Below are 21,648 nucleotides of genomic sequence, written 5' to 3'. Positions count from 1 at the left end.
AGTTCAGAAGCCCAAAATGTGGATGCATCAATCCTACATGGAAGAGAGAACAAAATAATTACCGGAGATAGAGAAAGGAAAGGACCTGGAAGGAAGTGAGGAGGGAGAGGAAAAAAGAAGAGACAAGATCAGGTATTGGAAGGGATAGAAGAGAAGTACAGAAAGTCAGGAAACTGTATAGAAATAATTAGCTTGGGGACTGTGGAATTGAGTGTAGGTACTAAGACTTCCCAGATGCCCGCAAAAAAAAGAGGCTCCCAGGACCAAACAGGGAGGTCTTTAGCAGAAATTACCCACAAAGGAGAGATAGACCCTGAAGAGAACACCTGCAGTAAATAAGCAAAATCCCTAGTTGAGGTATGGTGTCACCCACTCATCTCAAAAATTTTAACCCAGAAATTTTCCTGACAAAAGGAAAGACAGGGAATAAAAATGGAACAGAACCTGAAGGAAAGGCCATCCATAGACCGCCATATCAAGGGATCCGTTCCGTCTGCAGATACCAAAACCCAACACTACTGTTGATGTCAAGAATCAATTGGAGACATGAGCATAATATGGCTGTTCCCTGAGTGAGTCTATCAGCACCTAAGCTATATAGTTGCAGATACAGCCAATTATCAGACTGAGCCTTGAAGGCCACAACGGAAGAGCTAGGGGAGGAATGAAGGAGCTGTAGTGTATTGTAACCCCATAGGAAGAACACTGTGAATTAAGTAGACCACACAGAGCTACCAGAGACTAAACCACCAACCAAAAAGTATACCTCGAGTTCAACAGGGCTCTAGATAGATGTGTAGCAGAGTATGGCCTTATCTGACATCCACAGGGGGAATGCCAGTTGGTACTCTATGCCCCACCATAGGATAATGCTAGAATGGTGAGGCAGGAGTGAATGAATGGGTGGAGAAGCAAACTCATAGAGGGAAAGTGGATGGGGAGAGCGGGATGGGATGGGGCGTTGTGAAGGGATAACAGGTTAAGGGGGTATCATTTGAAATGTCAATGAATAAAATGATTAATTAAAAATCAGGACAAGTTACTTAAAAAGTAATCTTTCAATGTGAGAATGACGATGTTATTTTCCTCAGAATCTAAGGAGGTAGCAGTGCTCTGACAGTTCTAGATGCAGAATCTTTCCACAGATATGTCCATTAGTGCTCTCAGATCACTGCCAAGAAATATACTTGTTTTCAGTAAGGCCAGAGAACTGGCTCTGTACTATGTGGAGATGCATGGTGTGATATGAGAATATTCAGCCCAAAAGGTGAATGCTGTTTGCCTCTGAAAGCAAGTCTGCCTCAGAATTCCCTATGAGGATAGTTTGTTCTCCCAAGTTTTTTTTTCCTCACAGGGGTACTGGACAAATCAGGTCCTTCTGAAAGCAGCCACTGAAGACTCCCTACAGGATGATTACACTAAAAAGGCTTCAACCTCTAACTCTCTATTAAAAAATGATCTGTCCAACTTGCCTTTTGATATTAAAGATTTTTTGTCTACAATTATCTATTAAACTTTGATAGGTTATAGTTTTTTTAAATATTTGGTTGCAAAATCAGAGAGGGTATTTAAGGAAATAAATATTGTCCACTAAAAATTGCTTACATATGATTAATTCTAATATTACTTTTCTATACTATGTTATGGATTTCAACAATATGAGCTCTATTTTTTCAAGGAATATACACAAATGGTCAAGGGACAAATCATAAAATATACATAGTATATTGGTGCTAGTAATTTGGAATCATGATCCATCACTCACATTTCCTTTCCTGTTATCCTTCCCTCATTTAAGCTAAAAAAATGCATGTCATGATCATACTTTCTTCTACATGCACTGTTTTAATTATTTAATGATCATGAATCCATCGAAAGAACCATCCACATAGGTTTATGGAATCTATCAACTATTTCGTTTATATCATTATTACTATGCCACATAGTTTTACACAAAAAATACTATATGTGCTAACCTGAAAATTACATATATTAATTTACATAATATAAAGAAGAATCACTGCCTTCCCACTTAAACAATAAAATATGCCTACTGATTTTACACAGGTATGCAAGTGTATGCATGATTTTCTATGCTCTGAATATTTTTCATGAGTACATTAATTTATTGCTATGATTATGAGTTGTGAATTGATTTAAATCAGTAAGACTTAGCACAGTAATTATGTTCGGTATGCAAGTAGTATGAAGGCTCGGTTTTGATGCAGGATCCTACTTCAGAAAACTGGGCCAATTATAGATTTCATTTTGGGACACAATTATAATTAAAAATTTTGGTTATTCTCATGATAGGCAGTTCATCACTGTATCATTTGGAATTAATTGGCAGTAAGTATTTCCAAGCTTGACAAAGTGGTGATTAGGTCTTTCCTACAGGAACCTGCTTCATATATTCTGGTACTATGAAAGCTTTCCACTAAGATAAACAGTAGAATCAAGCTTATTAGTCAAGGCTAAATAAATTTATCTCTGTTCTTTGACTTAAGCATGTGTTGACTTCAGTAATATGGTCTCTTTTTTTTGCCATTTCACACCAGCATTTTTATTTACTCAGTAATATGGTCTTAATTTCAAGTTCTGTATGGTAACCAAGAAGGTGTGTAATGGGCTAGACTGTATGGGAATTCTCTGGAATGTACATTCAAAGTAGAAAACCCAATACTGATACTGGCTCTGGACTATGTATTTGTTAGGTTATAATGTCCAATGGAAAATCATTGTCTTATTACTAGTTAACCCTATTTGAAAAATGTTTATACATATATTTGTATAGTGAAGTCTCTTTTACAGAAGTTTCCTTCCATAAGCCTTTTTCAAAATGACTTTAGGGATATTTATCCTTCATCATATTCACTCTGCAAATCTCAGCTTCTACTAGCATCACCATTTAATTCAGTGGTTTGTATATCCTTGGCCCAGCTAGTGGCACTATTTGGAGACGTAGTTTTGTTTGAGTAGCTGTGGCCCTGTGTGTGTGGTCTTTAATAACCACATCTTAGCTATCTGGGATCCAATCTTCTGCTTGCTGCCTTCATAATGTAACTGTAACTCTCAAATCTTACAGCCCCATGTCTGCCTCAAAACTGCTATGCTTCTACCTTGAAGGTAATAGACTGAACCTCTGAACCTACCAGTCAACCACAATTCAATATGATCCTCATAATAGTTGTATTGCTCATGGTTTCTGTTCACAGAAATAAAAACCTTACTAAGACACTTAATCTGTCACTAGTTTCCCTTCATATTTATACCATTGTTTTTTTTTAAACTCCCCTCCAATAAAATAGAGAACAATGATATTATTAGTTTTCTGAGTTATGTATTTATTCCAACTAGAACATATATCTGTGAAAATTATTTTTAACTTTTTAAATTTTAATTTCATATTTTACTTCTTCCCTTTACCTTCTGCTCTCTGTTGCCCTCCCAAATCACCAGCCCTCCCATCACCCTTCACCTATTCTCCCTCTCCTCTTCTGAACAGATGTGGGCTACCTAGGCATCCTGTCATCTTGACAATTCAGACAAAGGTGATAGCTGTTTAAGCCTGGCAATTTGAGTTTGCTCTCTAGAATACATATACATGCATATGTAGTGAACTGACTCCCCAAATTATTCCTGTGACTGTTACATGTCGTCATGGCACACACACACACACACACACACACACACACACACACACACACACAGTCACACACACAGTCACACACACACACAAACACACACACTTAGTTAAATTTTAATAACTGAAAATGAATTAATATGGAATCTGTATTAACTTTTGAATTAGTAATTCTTGAAAATTGATTTTTTCAGACAATATATTCTAATGCCACCTTATTTTATCCTCCCAGATTCTTTCTAACTCCAGAATGACCTAATTCCTCATGTCCTCACACCACCCCTTAGAAAACATAAAAAGGAAAAAACAAACCAGACTGAAACAGAACAAACAACCAAAGGAATCAGAAAGGATAAAACACAAGAAGCACGTAGACACATGGAGATACATGCTTATAGAGAAAAGCCCATGAAAATATTAAATTTGGAATCATAATGTATGAGAAATTACCATCCTGGTTAAAAATATAATATATTATGAATCAAAAAAATTCAAAATTACCATTGGTTAATTATGGTGGAACGAAACTCCTGAATGAGTGTGTATTGTACTCCCTTGAAAGTATACTGGACCAAACTCGTTTTGATAGAAAATTTTGTCAAGTGGAGAGAGCTTCTTAATGAGGAAGATCACATTCAGTTCCAGCTATTATTGGTTGCACCCCAAATAATGTTGGCAATAGTTTAAAGTTATTGGAACATTACAATGAGGACTCATTGGCCGAAAAATATAATAGATATCGCCAATAAGTTGGGTTGGAGTTTTCATTTGGTGGGATGAGATGTCCAGTTTGGTCATTCCCTCCCATTACTTTTTAAAATTTCTTTAATTATTTTTATTTATATTACATATTAAGAACTGATATGACACATAGTTTTGCTATCCTCTGTAATATTCCACTCTATCCTCTTCATTAACCCATCTCCATTTAATTGCTTCAACCCAATGTCTCTCCAAAATATTCCCATAATTATTTATATTATTTCTCAATCCTCACAAAATCCTTCCCTCCACCCTAATTCTTATATGTTCTTTACTCATCTTAAATCATCCAAATATAAGTTGATACAGACTGTATTTGTCTTTGAGGTTCTGGATAACCATAATGAGGTTTTGTTGTTGTTGTTGTTTGTTTGTTTGTTTGTCCCACCCATTTAACTATGAGTCCCATTATTTCATTTTCAAGAGCTTAACAATATTTTTTTGTAATATAACATATTTTATTATCAATTTCTCCACTATGGAAAGGTAGACTATTTCCTAATTATAACTAATGTGAATATTGTAGCAATGAAGAGGAACTAGTAGTATCTCTATAATATGATATGGATTCCCATGTATGTATGTCCAACAATGGAACACCTATAACGTTAAGTAAATCATTCCCAGAAAACCAAACTGATTTCCAAAGGGGCAGTATTAATGTACTTTTTACCAGCAGTGGATGAGATTTCTTATTACTCATCATCCTAATTGGCATGTGTGAACTTTGCCAAAATGATTAGTGAAAAATAAAATCTTGATATGGTTATAATGTTCATATTTTTTATTACTAAGGATGGTGAACTTTTCCTTAAATGAAACCAGCATATCATGGTCAATTATGGGTAATTATAGGAAGAAATTTGTCTTTAAATACCAAAAAGATATGTAAGTAAAGGACATGAAATTTGGTTTACAGAAGACAATGGAAAGATTAGTATTCAGAGGCAAACCATAGCAAATAAAGTATCTAAACCATAGAAACATACTTTAGATGAGAATATTAAGCAATTTCAACATGCATACATACACACACATATTCACACATACACACACACAAAATTTTGCCATTTCAACAGTATAAAATAACCCACCCAGATTATGAATACATATTTGTTAATAAATTTATGAAACATGTAGTTCATGAATAGGGATATGAAAATATGAAGCTCTATGCTTCATGGTAGATATTTAATAGGAAAATTAAAATAAAAATAATAGTAGGTAAATCAGCCTACTACAAATGAAAATGTCATTAAAAATTTATTTTCATGGAAGAAGTACCTTTGGTATTCATAGATAATGGACAAATTATTCATTCTTGCCCTTAAAACCTCAAGCCAAAAGATCAAAAACTCAGGTGACAGCAAATGCTGGTGAAGATGTGGAGAAAGAGGAACTCTCCTCCATTGTTGGTGGGATTGCACACTGGTACAACCATTCTGGAAATCAGTCTGGAGGTTCCTCAAAAAACTGGACATTGAACTGCCTGTGGATCCAGCTATACCTCTCTTGTGCATATAGCCAATAGATGCCCCAACATATAAAAAAGACACGTGCTCCACTATGTTCATAGCAGCCTTATTTATAATAGCCAGAAGCTGGAAAGAACCCAGATGCCCTTCAACAGAAGAATGGATACAGAAAATGTGGTGCATCTACAGAATGGAATGTTACTCAGCTATCACAAACAATGACATTATGACATTCGTAGGCAAATGGTTGGAACTGGAAAATATCATCCTGAGTGAGGTAACCCAATCACAGGAAAACACACATGGTATGCACTCATTGATAAGTGGCTATTAGCCCAAATGCTTGAATTACCCTAGATGCCTAGAACACATGAAACTCAAGACAGACGATCAAAATGTGAATGCTTCACTCCTTCTTTAAAAGGGGAACAAGAATACCCTTGGCAGGGAATAGAGAGGCAAAGATTAAAACAGAGACTGAAGGAACACCCATTCAGAGCCTGCCCCACATGTGGCCCATACATATACAGCCACTCAATTAGACAAGATGGATGAAGCAAAGAAGTGCAGGCAGACAGGAGCAGGATGTAGATCTCAGAGCCTGCCCCACATGTGGCCCATACATATACAGCCACCCAATTAGACAAGATGGATGAAGCAAAGAAGTGCAGACCGACAGGAGCCGGATGTAGATCTCTCCTGAGAGACACAGCCAGATTACAGCAAATACAGAGGCGAATGCCAGCAGCAAACCACTGAACTGAGAATAGGACCCCCGTTGAAGGAATCAGAGAAAGAACTGGAAGAGCTTGAAGGGGCTCGAGACCCCATATGTACAACAATGCCAAGCAACCAGAGCTTCCAGGGACTAAGCCACTACCTAAAGACTATACATGGACTGACCATGGACTCTGACCTCATAGGTAGCATTGAATATCCTAGTAAGATCACCAGTGTATGGGGAAGCCCTGGGTCCTGCTAAGACTGAACCCCCAGTGAACGTGATTGTTGGGGGGAGGACTACAATGGGGGGAGGATGGGGAGGGGAACACCCATAAGGAAGGGGAGTGGGAGGGGTTAGGGGGATGTTGGCCCGGAAACCGGGAAAGGGAATAACACTCGAAATGTAAATAAGAAACACTCAACTTAATAAAAAAAAAGAAAAAAGAAAAAAAAAAAAACGTCAGGCCAAAGTAAGCTTGAAAGTGTGGTTAACTTTGTGCTCACAGAACTATCTAGCTTTCAACAAAACAAGAAGATTGATGGGAAACTGTACAAAAAGTTCACCCGAGGTTATATTCCACTCCTGGTCCACACAACCCCCTGACAGTTCCACGTCCCATACTTCCTCCCCACCCTGCCTCCAATGTCATAGAGGAAGCTGCAACCCCACAAAACCCAACATAACTTTCTGGGGACTACAGTCTCTTGATGATTAGGTGCACATTCTCTGACTGAACCCAGACCCAGGAGACCATTTCTCTATATGTGTTGGAGGCCCCATCTCAGCTGGTATATGTAGCCGAGGGGTGATCCACTGTTTCAGAGATCACAAGGTTACAGGTTATCTATGACCACTGGTCCTCTTACAGGATTCACCTCCTCCTCAGCTTCATCCAGCTTTTCCTTAATTCAATCAGAGAGGTCATGTTCATTGTTTGGGTGCACATATCAACAGATGACTCTTTCAGCTGCTTTTTGATTCTATTGAAGGACAGTCAGGTCTATTTTTGTGAATGTCCCATAGCCTCAGTATTTATTTCATGTCTTGGGGCCTCCCCTTGAGCTGGATCCTACTTTGGGCCTGTCAGAACACAGAGGGACCCAAGAATACAATTTGACTCTTGTTATTTTTTTCAAAAGGACTTAGAGAGTCATCCCAAAGACAAAACCTATACTACTTGGGACATCTAAAGTATGCTCTTCTTCAGAGTCGTTGAAAGAATGATGCAGTACCCTGTTTTCTGCCACATCATATTACACACGAGTCATCACAATTGTTAAAGAGCAATGTGAATCCTCTCAGGCTGCCTGAGACACATAATGGATGGTGAGAAATATTTTGCCATGAGTACACACAGAGTAGAAATTTAATTGATTAATTTAATTGACCATTACTATCTGTGCAATATTTATTCTTCATTTTGTATTGGTGTACTCTTGCAAATATTTTTCAATTCAGTTGCATTTGAATTTATATAACTAATAGGACTTTATTGATTGAAGTTTGAAGCTGTGAAAATGGCAACACACAGCCAGCAAGGATGGGACAGTATTTCTGGCAACAGTAATCGAAGGTAACTCCTGTAGTGATAACCAGTAACACTTTTAGATTGTGCGAGAACACATGCTAGTTTCAATACAGCTCACCAATTACCTCTGTATCATTGTGCTTTGGATCTTTCTGAAAAGAAGACATTTGTGATCTTTCTTAGTGAATGCATTAAGTGTGGAGAAGTAAACATGAATTCAACATCCCATTCCTCTCAATTTTTTTTTGTTTTGCCTGTAGGACAAACTTTTTCCTCCTTAAATAAACAACACTTTAATTTCTTATTTTTACTTATTCATTTTAATTGGATATTTTATTTTTTGGATTTCAAATATTCACTCATTTCCAGGTTTACCTTTGCAAAACCATATCCCATTCCCACTACCCCTGCTTCTATGAGGGTGTTCCCCATTGACCCACCCACTTCCCACTCACTGTCCTGGCATTCTCTTACACTGGGGCATCTAACCGTTACAGGACCAAGTGTTTCTTCTCCCATTGATGCCAGATAAAGCCACCCTCTGATAAATATGCGGCTGGAGCCATGAATCCTTCAATGTCTACCTTTGGTTGGTGGTATAGTCCCTGGGATCTCTGGCGGGTATGGTTGGTTGAGATTGTTGTACTTCCTAGCAGGTTGCAAAACTACTCACCTCCTTGAGTCCTTTCCCTAACTCCTCAATTTGAGACCAATTGTACTGTATCAATCAGTTCAGTAATTGGCTGCAAGCATCTGCCTCTGTATTTGTCAGGCTCTTACAGAGCATCTCAAGAGATAGCTCTCTCAGGCTCCTGTCAGCATGCACTTCTTGAAATCAGCAATACTGTCTGGGTTGGTTGTCTGTACAAGGGATGGATAGCCAGTTGGGGAAATCTCTAGATGGCCTTTCCTTCAGGCTCTGCTCTGCACTTTTTCCCTCTATTGCCATTAGACAGGAGCAATTCTGGGTTAAAATTTGGAGATTACTTAAAATTTGGAGATCCCATCCCCCAGTTGGGGGCCTTGCCTAACCTCTGGATATTGTCTCTACAGTTTCTTCCTCCATATGTTGGACAGTTCAGCTAATCTCATCCCCTTTGCTTCCTGGAAGCCTCTGGCTTTTCTGGCATCTGGGACTTTCTGGAGGTTACCTACTGTACCCTATCCCTCATTGCTCTACACATCTGTTCAATTTCCTGACAGTCTGCCTATTATTTTGGTCTCCTCCTCAACCTGATCCTGTCCCCTCTTTCCCCTCCCTCTACTCTTTTCCTCCCAGTAGCTGGTAAGATAATTATGTTTTCTAGAATAAACATAACTCAGTTTCTAAAGTGTCTTTTTCATCGCATATATACTTAGAAAATACATGGGCTTAAACCAAAATTTTGAAATCTTGATCTTGAGTGTTAGCATTATTCAATTTCTATTGTTTTACAAATAAGATTTTCTATTATTTATTTTAAAATTCTTCTCTCATTCATTAAATACCCTATAGAATGTCCCCTCTCTCCTCTCCATGCAGTCTTCTCCCATATCTTCCCAATGATCCAAATTCACTTCTCAAATGTTACGTTCAAAAAAGGCAAGTTTCCCTGACACATATCAATTAAACATGACATAGCATTTTACAATAAAACTAGGAATAAATCCTTTCAAGATTGAGTGATGCAAACATCAGTGATTTAATTCTTTCTGGATGAACTAATGGAAAAGGTGCTTCTGATTTTTTGTTACAATTTTTTTTTAAATCTCATTACTAGACTACTTTGATGAGTGGATTTAAAAATAGAGCAAATCATGAAAGATGTTTTCAAGGCAATACTGGTATTAACTCAGTTTAATGCTAAATATGTTCTTTCACTTTCAGTACTCTCCACGGAAACTAAGATCCTATTGCATCGATGTGAGCCAGTCAGTAGACCTTTGACAGAAAGTAAGTCGTAAAAGCTCTGTACAGTATACATATCTCTAGTGAGTGAAAATATAATGAAATTACAAGAATCAAAGTTCCTTTTGAGTTAAACATTGCCTGCTGACAAACATAAAAGGCATGCCCACATTCTTTAAGTTACTGTGGTTGCTAGAGCATAATGGAGTGCTTTGCCTTTTAATTTTGCAAGTGTTGGATTTCATCGTTAGAACCAGGAGTTTGCAATTATATTGATATATAAGTCCTATCATTTTATCTTAACATTGTTTTCTTCGGATAAAGATTTACAAATACATACTAAAGAAAGTTTTGCTTTTATAAATAGTGACAAAAAGAATTCAGGGTTATTACAGAGATTAAGAAATCATGAGTCAGTTGGCACAAGTTTAAAATGAAATTTTTGCATGGAATTTTTAATTGCTTTGTAGACTTTTCTAAAATGTTAATTGTTATCTGATTCGTCAAATACAATGTGGATGTTTAATATAGGACATTTGATTCCTGCATTGCTTTAATATTTCTGCCAAAATGACTCTAGAATAAAATATGAGAGACAAATTTCAATAGTATGTATTTACTTTAGTGCCACATAATTCATCTTCAGGTATTATGACATTTATCTTGTGTTTGAATGTTTGTTATCAATTATTTTGTTTTTTAATATTCATTACTAATTTTAGACTGTCAGTAAAGCTGTTAGTTGTGGTAACCTAAGAGAGTTCAACATAGTCGTCTTTCTGGGACATTTTAGAGAACAGCAATAAATGTTGGGAATTGGTTTATAGCCAAAGAGCAAGCGAACGACCACTGAATACAAATTTATTGAATACTGAGGAAGACAGGCACAAGAAGGTTCATAATAATAAGACATCATCTTGAAAAGGGCAGTGATGAGAAACATATTTATATGAGCATGGTGGTGTATACCTGCTCATTGAAAAGTGGTTCTAATTAAGATAGAATTTTAGGTGAATATATACATATATCCTGAATACATCCTGAATGAGATTTAATTGTGGAGAGAGATAAAGACCTTTTTAGAATATTTAAGTATTTTGTTGTTGTGTTTTATTATTTCTTTGCTTATTATTATTATAAATTACTATAGTTTTTACACATTAAATGTTGTCCCCTTTCTGATTTTCCCACCACACCCCAAAACCCTTTGCCTCTAAGGTGATTCCACACCCACCCACTCACTCCTGCCTCACCACTCTTGCATTCCCCTATAAGGGGAGTAGTGGCTATTCCTGATTGTCATCATTACTATATCTGTAATTATCTACAATCCAGAATTGGAAGGCTCACCTGTGATACTGATCTTGAAGATGAAAGATCCAAGTTTCTGGCCTAGTTCTTGGCATGAAGATCTGGAAGCATAGTAAGACAAGGAGATCTCGCTGTTCAACGTCATCTGGGACAAAGCAAGTCTCAGATCAAGGTATGGTAGTACACACCTTTAATCTAGGACAAACCTTCTGCTAGAGACCTACATAAGGACATTGGAAGATGGAAGATACTATCCTCACCTGTCTGAGATGTGGGACTGAGACACTGCTAGATCCTTGGACTTCCATTCACAGCTGCTGCTGGCCATTGTTGGGGAGTTGGACTACAGACTGTAAGTCATCAGCAAATCCCCTTACTATATAGAGACCACCCTTAAATTATGTGATTCTAGAAAACCTTGACTAATACAGTGGGGTAAACAAAAAAACCTCTGCCGGACAGACCAAAAGCCTCAGATCCCACTCATGCCAGATAAGGGACTCTTCTGCTACATATATAGCAGGAGCCATAGACAAACGCAGGTATACTGTTTCTTTGGTAGATTAGACCATGGGAGCTCTGAAGGTCCGGGTTAGTTGATGTAGTTGATGTTGTTCTTCCTATGGAATTGCAATCCCCTTCAGCTCCTCCAGTCCTTCCTCTGGCTCTTCCATTTTGGTTCCTGGGCTCAGTCCAATAGTTGGCTGCATCTGCATCTGTCTTAGTCAGATGTAGGTAAAGCATCTCAGAGCAGAGCTATACTAGTCTCCTATCGACAGGCCCTGCTCAGCATCAGCAATCTAGATGTCCCTCAACACAAGATTGGGTACAGGAAATATACATTTACACAAGAGAATACTACTCACCAATTAAAAACAATCACTTTATGAATTTTGCAGGCCTGTGGGTGGAACTAGAAAATATTTTCCTGAGTGAGGTAACCCAGATGAAAAAGAATATATATATATATATATATATATATATATATATATATATATATATATATATATATATATACTCTTTTTCACTCATTGGTCAGTGAATATAAGCCCAAAAGCTCATGACTCCAATGAGAAAACTCCTGGAACAAGATTAACAAGAATGAAAGGCCAAACTATGAATTCTTCAATCCCAAAGAGGGAATAAAATCTTATCGTTACTATGGGGAGGGGAACACCTATAAAGAAGGGGAGGGGGGAAGGGGATGTTTGCCCGGAAACCAGGAAAGGGAATAACACTCGAAATGTATATAAGAAATACTCAAGTTAATAAAAAAAAAGAAGTTCAAACAAAAAAATTGTTTTCCTTTGTACTTTCAGAACTCTCAATAGCTAGAGTTTTTTACTTCTTTGCCAAATGCTCTTCTGGAGTTTAGCAGTGTCTTTTCAATAATTCAAGTTTTTTTCTTTCAAGTAAAATCTTCCTTTTTAAATATCTCTCATCTAGTGAACACACAAAACATTTCTCATAAATTTTAACATCAAATGTGAGCTTTACAAAATTTGATGTTTTTCCCTGGTTCTCAATATCAGCATAGGAAAATTAAAATTAAAAGTTAAGTTCCTTGAAATTTCCCTTTCACTGTAATTTCTGGTACAAGTGAGGAGGAATGCTGAGACCTGTCTTAATTGTAAGAGCCAGGAGAATTATGGATATAAGGAAAAGACCATACAACACTCCTCATAACATAAAGTGACACAAATTCTGAAGAAATGGTCAGTAATTCATTCTCATATTTATGTCTGTATGTCAATAATTTCCTCCTAGAGCCAATAATGCTAGAATATGATTCATATTAACACTTTTCATAATTATTATCACTGTCATGAGACAAGGAAAGTACTTCCTCTTTTCTGTTAGAAATATTATGTCTATGCTTTTGCAGTCAATCCACAACTTCCAAACAAAACCATTTAATCTGCAACATTCCTTGAAGGTGGTTGATGTTCCAGTTTTGAGGAGTGTTAGTACTAGTTAAGTGTCATTAAAAAACCTGCCTTTGCCCTAAAGGATTTCTCAACAGTTAAGAGTACTGACTACTCTCCCAGAGAAAGTGTTGACTTTCCATTGCCTACTTTTCTGCTAATCATGATCAGTTCGACAGTCACAAGTGAACTGAGGCACTCTTCTGGCCTTTTTCAGACCAAATGGCATATGCTCCATAGACATGTACTCAAACACTAATACAAAACAATAACCAATAACATGGTATTTTTAAAAACTCACTTTATACAACTGTACCTTTTTTCAGAAAGTTGAGTCCATATCAGCAAAACTCATGCATTTTTAGAACTGTATTGAATTTTGAGATTTACTGTCATTTTTAAAATATTCTGACTTTCTAAATAATCAAAACTATCCCTGATTTTAGTAGAATGCCTATGACAGAGAAGAATCCTGACTATAAATGATCTCCATGCCACATGGGTCTCTCTAACATTGCTGTAGGAAATTAATCCTTTTTTGCATTGGTATTTCCTGAGTAAGATGTTTATTAATGCAGGGAAGATGGTCTTAGTGATATTTCGTGACAAACCATCTTTGCTTATATACTAATATATAACTCAATTCAATGTAAACTCATACACATGAGTATACAGTTTTTACTAATGGGAATTATATTATGATCTGTATGAACTTCTAGTGTTTCCCAATTTCTGCAGACAGACCTTGGGGTACAATTATAAGGCTGAACTTTAGGGAAATAATACACTTACGAGAAGGATAATAAACCAGAACCTGCATTGAACAGATATTCTGGATTTCATACTGTTGATAGCCAATTCTCCAAAAGAAAGCTTTATTGGTTGGCTAAGGAAAGAAATCAAGGATGAACTACTGGAAGAAAATCAGCTAGATTTGATGTTCTGTGATTTCAAGGCCAGCCTGAGGGAAGGCATTTGACCACCATCCTCAGTCCAGTAGGATATCACTAACAATTTACAACTGTATCTATGCAAAGTGTGCACTGGTAAGAACTGTGGTGGAAATTTCAAGATTTTTGTTTTTGAACCACATGACTTTTTGATTAAACAATATACCAACAATATATGTGGTTAAAAATGTGCTGCAATCAGGATTGTGAGATGTCTCCTTCTTTATTCTACTTTCTCTTCAGTTTGGCAGCAGTGATGGAGAATGGAGATCATCTACTGGTGTGCTTGCACTTGGTGAAGAAAGCTCCCCACTCACTACATTGCAAATGATACTCACATTGTTGTTATTGCTTAGGTCTAATATACACACAAGTTAAGCTAGAAATGTCCAACACTGAATCATGTGACTTAATAGGAATGTTGATCTTACCCTCTAAGACCATCAACTTGTCCCTTATTGCATAATAGTACAGGCTGAAGACAGAATAGGTTAAGGATATAGTTCAGGCTCCTGATGCAGTGCTGCTCAGTGGAAGTGAAATAGTTATTTCAAAGCACCCTGCCATCCCTTTGAAGCACCAAGCACCTTTGTGGCATAAGAGAAATAACATTTGAATCTGGCTTGGACAAAAAATTTTTGCTTTTCTATTGTTATCAGAATACCTTTCTCATTACATATTCATCAGCAGATTTGAAACAATAAGTTCCACTGACCTTCTAGCTCTTGATCACCTCTGCGGACTGTCACAATCTATATTAATCAGCCTTGCTTCTTCAGAGTAGTTTTCTGCTTTATATCAGAGGGGCACCTGGAAACCCAAAGAGAAATATGGTAACCTCAAGTTTTGATACCCAGTGATTGTTGGGGTGATTTGTTAGTAATACCTTCTCAGCTGATCTAATAACTCTAGTAGCTAACATCTTCAAAGTCTACTGATTCTTCTGGCTTACCTTGTCTAGCCTCTTTCTCCCTGTCTCTCTCTCCTTTCTCTCTGTCTATCTATATCTCTCATTTATTTTTCACTGCATTGAATATAGAGGAATGCACTGTATTTCTTACTCAGACCCTTAGGCTGAATCCTCCAAAATCCCTTTCCTCATGAGCTAAACTTTGCTTCCTGGACATTATAGAGAAATTTTCAATTCACAAATTTCAATACTGAAGACACTAAATTGAAACCCTTGCTTTGTTGGAAGTGAATGCTGGTCATTTTTCTCTAAATAATCAATCAGTTGTAATACAGAAGAGACCAATATCAAAGAGGTTAAGTCTTTGTGAAGTGATGCCTTGGTGGTCAGCATGAAACTTTGCTCCAAAAATGATGAGGTAATAAGTATTATGCCTAGTAACGTTTTATAAAGTCTTGAAGACTTCATGGACAACCACTGAGGTTTTTCACTGGGTTGGCAGTGGTGGCACGGACAGATTTCCTGAACACATGCAAGAAGAGGTTATTGTTGAATGTTAAAAACCAGTTGCTGCAAGGTACCCCAGTACTTGGGGGATGCAAGTATAATAGGATAACCAGAACTATCAGCAGTGTCCATGGTGAGGAGATAGCCATAACTATCTATATTAAAATACTAGCTGTACAGGTTCTGTAGAGGGCAGACCTAGAAAACTTTACCAATTACCTTAAAAGATATCAGAAAATAGTAAGTTCATCACAAATATTAAGATATTGAATCATAAACAAAGATGAGGTTTGATTTTGTTTTCTTCACATTTTTGCTTGATTCTTCTCTCTTGAAGTAAAGAATTACTTTAAAGAAAGGACAACAATAGCTCATGATCTATGATCAACAATTTACAAATAGGACCTCATAAAATTAAAAAGCTTCTCTCAAGCAAAGCACATTGTCAACTGGGCAAAATGGCAAATCATAGATTGGGAAAAGATCTTCACCAACTGGACATCTAATGCAGGGTTAATATTCAAAGTATATATAAACCCAAGAAGTTAGATTGAATAGAACCAAATAATCCTATTTAAAAACTGGGTAGAGAGCTAAACAAAGAGTACTTACTAGGGAATCTCAAATGACTTAGAAGCTCCTACAGAAATGTTCAACATCCTTAGTCATCGGGGAAATGCTAATAAAAATGACCCTGAAATAACTGATATAAATAACTCTGATGACAGCAAATTCAAGAAAGGGTATGGAGAAAGAGAAAAAAAAAACTCCTCCATTGCTGGTGATACTGCAAGCTGGTACAACCACTTTGGAGATCAATCTGGCAATTACTCATAAAATTGTACACAGTTCAAAATGAGGTCCCAGCTATAACACTCCAGAGCTTATACCCATAAGTTACTCCAATACATAACAAGGACACATGCACTACTATGCTCCTAGCAACCCTATTCATAATAGCGAGAAGCTGGAAAGAACCCACATGTTGCTCAACTGAGGAATGGATAAAATAAATGTCACACATTTACACAATGGAGTACTACACAGATATTAAAAACATTGACTTCTTGTTCATAGGCAAATGGACAGAACTAGAAAATATTATCTGGAGTGTTATAACCTAGTCACAAAAATCATACACGGTATGCATTCACTGGTAAGTGGATATATGTCCAAATTTCAGAATACCCAACATAAAATTTACAAACCATAAGAAGCTCAAGAAGAAGGAAAACCAAAATGTGGATGCATCACTCCTCTGAGAAGGGGGGGACACAATACTTAAGGGAAGGAATACCACAGCAATGAAGGGAACAGAGAATGAAAGAGAGGCCATGCAGATACTGCCCAACCTGTGGATCCATCCCATATGCAGCCACGAAACCCAGTCACTATTGCTGTTGCCAAGAAGTGCTTATGGACAGGAACCTGATATGAATGTCTCCTGAGAGGTTCTGCCAGAGCATTACCCATACAAATTAAGATGCTTACAGCTAACAATCAGATTGAGCACAGGGACCCCACTGAAGGTATTAGAGAAAGGACTAAAGGAGCTGATAGTGTTCAAAACCATATAGGAAGAACAGCACTATCAACCAACGAGATAACCCAAAGTTTCCACAGACTAAACCACCAACCAAATAGTACTCATTTGGGGACCCATGGTTTTAGCTGCCCATGTATCAAAGGATGGAATTATCTGGCAATGATAGCAAGAAGTCCTTGGTCCTCTAAGGGCAATTTTCCCTAGTGTAGGAGAATTCCAGGGTTTTGAAGTGTGAGTGGGTTGATGGGAGGGTTAGCATCCCTATAGAAGCAGTGGGAGGGAGGATGGAAGAGGGGGGAACCAGAAAAATGAATAACATTTGAAATGTATATACACAAACTATTCAATAAAAAAGCCAAAGAAAATGCGTAATGTGTAAATGTAGAAAAGATTTTAAGAAAAAACCTTTCATGGTTTATTTGTTCACATCTGTAATCATATCCTTCAGGAGATATTACCAATGATCACTACAATTTTGAGGACAGCCTAAGCTACAACATGAGACTTTCTAAAAGTTCCAGAAATAAATAAAGGATGATCAAAAGAAAAAAATACATAAAGGAGAGGAGGAAGAAGAGAGGACTCTAATATTCAGATACAATGAAGAGCTCAAGAAACATGAGTTAAATGATTATCACATGTAAACTAGAATTCACTGCTGTGAAAAGGAGGGGGCTTGCAAAAACTGACCATAATTAGAGTTCTCCCAAAAACAAACAAACAAACAAACAAACAAACATTAAAAAAAGAGTAAGTACTCAATTCTTTTAAACCCAAATAGTATACCTGTATCCTTTGGGTTAGTTGTAAGATCTATGAATTCCATACTCCTACTTCTCTTCTAAATGCCCATGATAAGTAAGCATTGAATTTGTCTCTTATAAGGCCTATTCATTAGCCAGATATGGTAAGCAGTATATAGAAATATTTTATTTTTCAAAAATATTATTTTCAATTCTCTAATTGGAATCAAATGGAGAAATTACAAAGACATGATTTCTATCCACAGAATATCATAGTATAGATGAATGCATACATCTTATACAGGTTTTTATTCTTAGATACTTTTGAGATGATTATTTTCGTTTTTAAACTTGATGAGTCAGAGAATCCCCAGAAGGACAAGCTTCCATCATTACTGAGCAGGATTATCTTAACTTTATTTAGGTGGAGAACCTGTCATGTGGGCAGCATAAAGTTGTGGATCCTGGGCACTGGTCTTTTCACTAACAAGTTGGCTTTCTGTGTCCCAAGCAATAACTCTAAAACCCAAAGTTCAGAGAATGATGCTTTTATATAATATTCACAATTACTCATTACTTATATAATAGAAAATGTAATTGTATTTCTTTATGAATTTTCAAATACTAATGCCACCTTGACACTGTATCTTCATAGCTGAAAAAAAACCTACTCCATTCATTTTCTTTTTATCTAACCCTATATAATTGTTAACTTTCATCACTATTTTATAAAATCTGTAAGGTAAACTAATCCATGAAAGAATAACCTTAACCTTAATGTGCTCAGAGGCAGATGAAGATGGGATGATTCCATTCAAATCCAGTGTATTATATACAACAACTCCATGTCCAGAAAGTGTTATTGATATATACATTGTCTTTAAAATATCAGATTAGTTCTGCCTTATTAAGTACTTCTTGCCAGCCATCCTCTGACAACTTTGACTAAATACAACATTAATGCCTTGTAGTCTCACTGAATTTTTCCTATTACTACTCAGTCTTAGAAAGGTATCTTAAAAGTACAGGATTATGGACGACAGATATATGTTTTCAAGAATCTTTAAAGTACTCCAGGTTTGGCAGAACCTTCAGAGTGAGTGACCTCAGTAGCACAGCCTGTTCATGGGTGGTCATACTCCTCTGAGCATGACATGAACTGATATATTACCATGTTTATCTGCTCATTCTTGTATTACCGAAAATTTAGCCACTCAGGTATGTAGCTTTGGAAAGTTTTGTCATGAGGTAGGAAGCAAGGCATTTCCATATATATTCAGAGACAACTTTTTACTTTTGAAGATTTTTTCCTTCCATAATTTTATAATGCAAAGTACAGACTGTTCAGATATAAATCACAGTTTTGTGTGTTTGTAAAGACAGGGATATATTTTGTGGTTTGTGGTATTGTGCAATGGGAAGAGTTGCCTCAGCAAACCCATACAGATTCATCCCTTCTTCAGAGAGAACAGACATAGGACAGTTCTACTGTAGGATAGAGTTTATTTGGGGGCATAGGAAGGGGAGGTGGGAAGACATAGAATCAGAGAGAGAGAGAGAGAGACAGAGACAGAGACAGAGACAGAGACAGACAGAGACAGACAGAGACAGACAGAGACAGACAGAGACAGACACAGAGACACAGAGACAGAAAGAGACAGACAGAGAGACAGAAAGAGACAGACAGAAAGACAGAGTTACAGAGAGATGAGGCCAGCCTTGAACTCGTGGAGATTGGGAAGAGGTAGAGGAGGTCATACAAGAGAGGACAAAAAGTCCAATTTATTGTGAGCCAGGCTAATATCTGTTTGGTGGAGCCTAAAAGAAACAATGTTAAGATGCTTAAATTCCCCCATTTTTGTTTAATAAAAATAGGGGAAACTAGAAAGATGCCGTGATGAATCAGCAAAAGATTCAATGTGACCTTTAGCTGATTCTGGCTGACGTTGGAGTGATGTGTCTCTAGGAAACCTAAGAAAATGGTGATAGGGATGTTGGTCAAGTCTTAGGAGATTTGGAGTTTTATTGCTGTCCAGGGTCTGTTGTACCATCTGCAATTAGGAAGGTGAAGACCCAGAAGAGTGCTTGTTTCTATGAGAATAGGCTGGAGCTTCTATGGGTTGCACTCCTGGAGCTGTCCTGAATACAGAGTTTGAGTAAATCCCCGTATTTGGCAAAATGCTGAAACACATGCCCACATGCATGCCCACACATACGTACACAATCACACACATGCACATACACACACACACACACACACACACACACACACACACTCACATATGAGGTAGAAATTAAAGTTAAGTGTGTTTGGGGAAAAATAATTTTACTTAAGTATATATTTGAAACCCTTAGGTTTTGGTGGTTTAGATGACGAGAGACTCAAATCCAGGAAACGGAAGAGTAATAGATACGAGGCAGAAACTTGAGGCTATTAATTGGCAGATGGAGCCTGTTTGGTCCATGACACATTCAGATTGATGTAAGGTAGCATCTTAAGGTGGTTTTGATTTTCATTTCCCTGATCATTAAAGACTTTTCAGATTACTCTAAGTGCTTCTCAGCCATTCAAGACGCCTCTGCTGTAAATTCTCTGTTACAAACCCCATTTTTTGATTGGGTTGATTGTTTCTTAGTGGTTAGCTTCTTGTGTTCTTTATTTACTTTGGATATTAGCCCTCCATCAGATGTGGATTAGTTTAAATTTTTTCCCAATCTATTGGTTGCTGATTTTCCCTCTTGACTATGTCCTTTGCCTTACATTTTCATGACATGCCATTTATCAATTATTTATCTTAGAACAGAGCCCCTGGTGTTTTGTTTAGGAAATTTCACCCTGTGCCAGTAAGTTCCAGGTTGTTTCCCACTTCCTCTTCTATTACACTCAGTGTAACTGGTTTTAGTGTATATTAGCAAAAAAAAGTACCATATACCCAGGATACAATCCACAAAAATCAAGAAGGTTAACAAGACAAAGGGTCCAAGTTAGGATGACTCAATCCTACTTAAGAGGGAGAAGGAAACAATTATAAGGGACAGAGGGAAGGTCCTGAGTGTGAAAGGAAACGGAAAGAAAAATGGCAACACAATCAGGTATGTGCGGGACCAGATTGAAGTCTTAATGGCCAGAACCAAGTTTGGAAACAGGAAATGTCAAGAAGTAGGAGGTGGGGGGACATTCTAGAACATACCAGAGACCAGGGAAGTGAGAGACTCTCAGGATTCAAAGGAAGCAGCCTTAGATGAGATTTCCTATAGTCAGGGGAGGGTACTTCTAGAGTCCACATTCAGTAAAACACAGGGCAACTAGTTGACCGTTGGGGTTGCCATCCCACTGTCAGAAAAGATGTCCCAGAATTGTCCCTGTCTGAAAGAATTGCAGGGACAAAAATGGAGATGAGCCTGAGGAAAAGATGGTCTAGTGACTGGCCCAAATTGCATACAGCTCAAGGGTAGACTCCAAGGTCTGACTCGATTTCTGTAGCTAGGGTATACCATACATAAAAATGAACTTAAAATGACTGCCCTCCAAAAGGCCTAAAAAGCAGCTGAGTGAAATGGAGATATTTATACCCAAGGAATGGACAGAAACTGGTGAACCCCATAGCTTGTTCAGGGAAAAGTTGGAAGATGATAAGGAGGTTGGCGACCCTATTGGAAGACCAAAAGTCTGAACTAACCTGGAACCCTGAGATATCTCAGACACTGTGCCACTAACCAGGAAGCAAAAACCATG

The 21,648-nt window shown here is 37.3% G+C and overlaps 1 long non-coding RNA gene across 1 annotated transcript in view; it reads left to right on the top strand.

The window, feature by feature from the left end:
• Positions 1-11,468: 11,468 nt before the first annotated feature.
• LOC148007686 (uncharacterized) overlaps positions 11,469-21,648 on the top strand; it is a 50,395-nt gene continuing 40,215 nt past the window's right edge. Inside the window, exon 1 of the long non-coding RNA XR_015646674.1 lies at positions 11,469-11,503. This is a non-coding gene — a long non-coding RNA (uncharacterized LOC148007686). The remainder of the gene's footprint in view (positions 11,504-21,648) is intronic.

Source organism: Rattus norvegicus, chromosome 1 (assembly GCF_021556685.1).
Source record: "Rattus norvegicus strain SHRSP/BbbUtx chromosome 1, alternate assembly SHRSP_T2T, whole genome shotgun sequence".
NCBI lineage: Eukaryota > Metazoa > Chordata > Mammalia > Rodentia > Muridae > Rattus > Rattus norvegicus.
Note: the sequence above shows the minus strand (reverse complement) of the source record. Positions and strands in the feature narration are given on the sequence as shown.